At 37.1% G+C, this 5955-nt stretch overlaps 1 non-coding gene across 1 annotated transcript; it reads left to right on the top strand.

Annotated features, from left to right (window-relative positions):
- Positions 1-627: 627 nt before the first annotated feature.
- LOC141722637 (small nucleolar RNA R71) lies at positions 628-734 on the top strand. The gene has a single exon (XR_012575647.1). It is a non-coding gene; the product is annotated as a small nucleolar RNA R71 (small nucleolar RNA).
- Positions 735-5955: the final 5221 nt, after the last annotated feature.

Below are 5955 nucleotides of genomic sequence, written 5' to 3'. Positions count from 1 at the left end.
TTTTTGCACATAAGCCTCAACTCCTCCAATTCAGATTTTTCATTCGAAGATTGACCTGCACCATGAGTTTGTTGTTGAAGTTGGAGTTGTTGTCTTGGTGCAAATTGATGCTAAAAATCAGGAGGATTGAATTGCTTGTTTCCAAACTGCTGGAACGACTATTGCATCACATTTTGATTGTTGCTCCAGCTGAAGTTAGGATGATTCCAGTTGTTAGGATGATAAGTGTGTGGAACTGGTTGCTGCGATCTCTGAAAGTTGCTCACAAACTGAGCTGATTCACTAGATATTGCGCATTGCTCCTTCGCATGTGAACTTGCATACAGCTCACAAACACTGGTTATCTGATTAACATCATAGTTAGCCAGAGAATCGATCTTTATAGACAACGCCTTTTGTTGAGCAATGATAGCCGTAGGTGTAACAACTTCAAGAACTCCTTCTACCTTGCCTTGTGGCAATCTCTGAGTTGGATACTCATATTCATTAGCAGCCATCAGTTCAATTAGATCATAAGCTTCCTCATAGCTCTTTGCCCATAATGCTCCACCTGATGCTGCATCGAGTATGGGTCTTGACTGTGCTCCCAAACCGTTATAGAAGTAATTTATGATCATCCAATCAGGCATTTCATGATGAGGATACTTCGTAAGCATCTCCTTGTATCGCTCTCAAGCTTTACATAGAGATTCTCCCGATTGCTGCGCAAATTGAGTAAGAGCATTACTCATTACAGCTGTCTTCGCCATAGGGAAGAATTTAGTAAGAAATTTCTGAGCGAGATCCTCCCAAGTAGTGATAGAACCTGCCGGTAGGGAGTGTAACCAGCACTTAGCTTTATCCCTCAGAGAAAAAGGGAAAAGTCTCAGCTTCACAGCATCTTCAGAAACATTTTTGAACTTGAAGGTGTCACAGATGTCGATGAAATCCCTAATATGCATATTAGGATCTTCCGTTGGAGAACCCCCAAACTGGATTAAATTATGTACCATCTGAATTATGCCAGGCTTGATTTCAGAGGTATTAGCTGCGATCAATGGCCTGAAAATGCTAGACTGAATGTCATTGATATTGGGTTGAGAAAAATCCATCAACACTTTCGTTGGTGGTGCTGGATATCCCATTGTAAAGAGTACCTGGAACACAAACAAGTAAACCGTGAAAGTAAAAGAATCCGAGTCAGTGAACTTTAACGACCACTGATGTCAAGCACATAAACTAAAATTAACACCGAGTCCCCGACAACGGCGGTAAAAACTTGTTAGGGCAAAAACACGCGCTAAAATTTTTTGCAAGTATACGCGTTCGCAAGTAGTATAAGATATAAATAAGATTCGTACCCACAGAGACTCTTTTTAGTTAAATTAAGATTATGCAACAATGGTATTGCTATCGCTCAATGCTAAGACAATAACAAGTTAAGATGTTTATAACTAAGATTAAACTATCATACAATTAACTAAGAGATTAAAAGTGATTGATTAACTATATATGACAAACATGGGATTCTAACTTTATTGAATACTTCATTCAAAGTCATTGTTCTTAACCTTAGCATGCAATGGTGATAAAAACTAATCAGATAACACGAAACTAGTAAACGCCAACTTTTATTGTACGAATGCCCTACTACCAGACATCCACAAAAGAGATAGAAGCTGAATAGATACCAATTATGTTGAGACCCTATATGTCTATAGAATTTGACAACATAAAGGTTTAATGCGCAAGTTATTTATCGTGATTACATAGGACAAGTAAGACGGTTAAAATTACTGACGAATCATGCATAATAAATACATGAACCTATGCTAGCATGGCAAGTTCTAAACCTCTATATTCACTTTCGCTTTAATAGAGATTATATCTTATATGTTAGCTACGCACATAAGATGAATAAGCACAACCAATACTAGGATATCAATCAATCACCACAACAAGATATTGAAATAAATTAACTATAGAAATCCATAAGTAAATCTGTTAGAACCCCATGATAACGATTACTTCATACCCGAACTCATCGTCACCATGGGTTCCAATGAAAACATGATAATAAATAATATCAGAGTACTAGAGTTCAAAGACAAATCGAAAACAAGCATCCAAAGTCTCAACTATATTGAAGAATACAAAAGTCTTCTTCTCCATAGTCATCTTGTGCTTTTCTGGGTCTTCGTATTGCTCTCCCTGGTCTCCTTGTTGTTAAAAACATCTTTTTATCACTATATATAAGCCCCTAGTGGACCTGGACCCTCAAAATTATCAAATTCTACTAAAATCAGGATTCTGGGGCAAAAAGGGTGGGGTGGCCACCCTAAAATCAGCGCGACGCACTATTTTTTTGGCAGAAAGGTGGGGCGGCCGCGCCTGACTTCTGGATTTTTCTGTTGATTCTTCTTTTAGCCGTATCTTGAGTTCTTCTCGTCAGAATTAGGCGATTCAACTGCAGCAAAGCTAACGAGATTCTCTACAACTTGAGAATGGCCTAAGCTTCCAATTTTTAGCTCTTTTCAGCATATTTCCTTGAAAAGCTCTTTTCTTCATTTAACTGATTCCTGAAGTGCAATAACACAAAAACATATCAAAAATACCAACAACTTGAGTCCAAAACACCAACTTAAGCTTGTAATGAAGTGTTCCAAGTAGATATAAAATCCACTTATCAACGAGTCTTGGGCCTTTGTGGTTAGGCCTTATCGGCGAACATTTCTAAAGCTAGTAGAAGATGGTTTCTAGTAGGTTTTCTACTGGGCCTCGGGATGAGAAATCTTAGCCTCTTTAGATTTCTTGTTTTCCAAGAACTACGTTGGCTTGATTCCCTATAAATAGGGATACATAGGCAAATTACAAGGGGGTCAGAAGCGAGAGCCTTAAGGAGTCACCACCAACCCTAAGCAATCTCAGCTCCAATTCATCATAACCACCACACTCCGCTTAATTTTTAGGTGAAGAACCACCACCATTGATCTTGATTTCGGAGACGAAACTCAAATTTTGTTTTTACCAAATTCCTCCGTCAACAAATTGGCGCTAGAAGGAGGGGTTAATCAAGATCTGCATCTAGGAGGAAAGATATCTTGCAATCACGACGGAAGTTCTTACGAGGAAGAGAGTTCTGAAGAAAGGTCCGGACATGACTATGGTTGTCATGAACCTTATGTTCCCGTGGAGATTGTCCGACCAACTCCAGATATTGGGGGCCAACCTCCGGTTCTCATCAGCAATGTTGATTTCATGGAACAACTTTATCGGATGAGCGATGCTTTGAATGGCTTTGATTCGAGATTGAGTAATACTCGATCTGATCATGCACCAGGGACAGGTCCGATGGTTGAAAGATGTGCTTCGGATGCTTCTTTAATTATTGAATTTATGGATGAAGACATTCATTGGAGAGAGATGCTGTGAGCGGACAATCAGATAGCTTCGCACTCGCATAAATCTGGACGGACTTTGGATGAATGTCGTCAGGCGGAAGCTTTGTTGTATGATAGACCACAAGGCTTTGTTGCCTTAAAGTCTCGATTGGGCATTCGACTAGGAGACGATGATCTGAGGTTATTGCTTTTGGAATGGAAAAAAAAGGCTGATTAGGGAAATACGACACGCCGTGGCTTGACGCGTGTGCCCCTGAATTCCTTAAGGAATCAGGAGCGGCACCGCGGCCACGAGAGAGATCCTCCGCATAATGTGGCTGAAAGATATGACTAAGGTTATGGAAGTGATCGGTAGAGAAGGTTTGGTTGGCGTGATCAGTGGACTCCAAACTATCATACCAGCTCGGCTGAAAAGAGGTATGTGAGATACATGTAGAATGACAGGGATGCTTAGCTCGACATAACAGGGATGCGCAGACTCATAATGATGCTCAAACTCATAGAGATAACCCAACACGGACTCAGCATTTGGTCAACTTGGAGGGTAATAGCCGTGAAAGAACTGTTACAACCGGTATTTCATTTAATCTTTAATTGAGTATTTTATAATTATAATTGAGTCATTTGTAAAATTTTAAGAATATGTGCTTGTGTGATTGGATTGATGCATAATAATTGTGTTAAATTATTTAAGAATTTAGAAAGTAAGAAATGTATTATTTGTTTTTTTTGTGATTTATAAAGTGTATTTCATTATTAGAGAAAAATCGTTTTAAAAATATTTTTATCAATAAATTTCAAAAGTGATCTTATAAAATTTCTAAAATTCTAAGCTATTTTATGATAATACTCTTGTAATTTATAGAGTTATATTTTTATTTATAAAATTTATTCTTTGTAATTAATTTGAATATTAATTAGTAAATTACTCCATTGCACATGCATGCATACTACTCCTAATACAAAGACAAGGACACAATTGGAATTATCAACCCCACTGACCATTTTTTCACTAGCCAAATTACTCAAATGACCTTGCATGCAAATCATGATTAGTATTGGGAGAAGGGTAGTTTGGTAAATGCAATGTCCACTAACTCTTTGCATGTGGATAAAAGCCAAAAGAAATGATGAAAGACCACTCCAACACTCAAACTCACTTCACACACTCCACTCTCTCTCCTCTCTTCTCCCTCTGTTAGGTCACACAACACTGTAGAAGGGGGTTGAATACAGTGTTTATACAATCAAATCGATTTAACACAAGTATGTAACAAATATCAAGTATATTCAATAAACTCTGTTACAATATAGACTGATGTTCTCTCTCAGTGATGAACAAATATCACTAAGAGCTGCTAGGTTACAATGTATAATCTTCTCGATAATGATAACACATATAGTGTAAACCCTAAGCTGTGTTTATATAGTACACAGTTACAAGATAACTTCTAATTGATATAGAATATAATGTTGTCTCCTAAAATATATCAATCAGATATCTTCTACAAGTCTTCTAGTCCTCTAACTCTTTCCATGCATATTTTCTATAGTTTTAGTCTCGATCTTCTCCTGTACATCAGCTTCAATCCTTAACTGAAAGTCTTCCCGCACTTAAGTACTGATATGTATCTTAAGTTCTGATATTAAACTCTGACTTCAGTAAGTCCTGATTTCAGTAAGTTCTAATATGTCCAGTTGTTAAGTTCTGAAAACTAAACACAAATCATATTAGACATGACATCTCAAATATATCTAACAATCTCCCCCAACTTGTAAATTATGCAAAATATACAAGTTAATAGATTTGATGATGTCAAAAACATTAAAGTACAAATACAATAAGAGTTTAACTAGATAACTAACTATAACTTACAGTTCTTGTAGCTTTTACCAATCTCGCTGAGTCAATTTGAATCCAAAATGATTTTTGACAAAGTTTGATATCAGCTTTTCTTCTTTATTCCTCGGGACTTGAGCTATTGTAGTCTTGACTTGCTTCATCTCTTCATCTTGACTTCCAATCTGGTAGATTGCAGTCCTTAGAGCAGAGATATGGTTTCTTTCTAAACCATCATCCAGTCTTATTACCCTTGGATGAGAAGAATCTTCATTATAGCATAGACATTTCTCTTTCAGTATCACTTCAAGTTTAGCAGAATCCTTCTTCATTGGAATTTCACTTCCATCATCTTCAACTATATTTGGAATGAATTCTATAACCCTTGAACCAGAAATTCTTGCTTTATCTCTTATGGTCTTCAATATGAAATTTGACCATCTCCTGGTAATATCAGACTTTATTTCTAAAAGATAATGAAAGAATTGAAGTTCTTTCAGGGATTTGTTCAGCACATCTGATTCTGACATTTGATATGTCCTTCCATCTTCAAGAAATAGAATCAGATTTTCTTTGACATTGTGCTTGTCATGAGCATCCAGTACCACTTGAACAGAGATAACCTTATCAAGGTATTTCTGTGTAATATCTTCAAGTGGTCTGTCAGTCAGTAGAAATGGATCTCTAGTAGCAACTTCAACTCCTGTCTTGATCTTAGCTTCATCAGAACCTAGT

The sequence above is a fragment of the Apium graveolens genome, chromosome 4, assembly GCF_009905375.1.
Source record: "Apium graveolens cultivar Ventura chromosome 4, ASM990537v1, whole genome shotgun sequence".
In the NCBI taxonomy this organism is placed as follows: Eukaryota; Viridiplantae; Streptophyta; class Magnoliopsida; order Apiales; family Apiaceae; genus Apium; species Apium graveolens.
The sequence above is the reverse complement of the archived record's forward strand: the minus strand, read 5'-3'. Positions and strand labels throughout refer to the sequence as shown.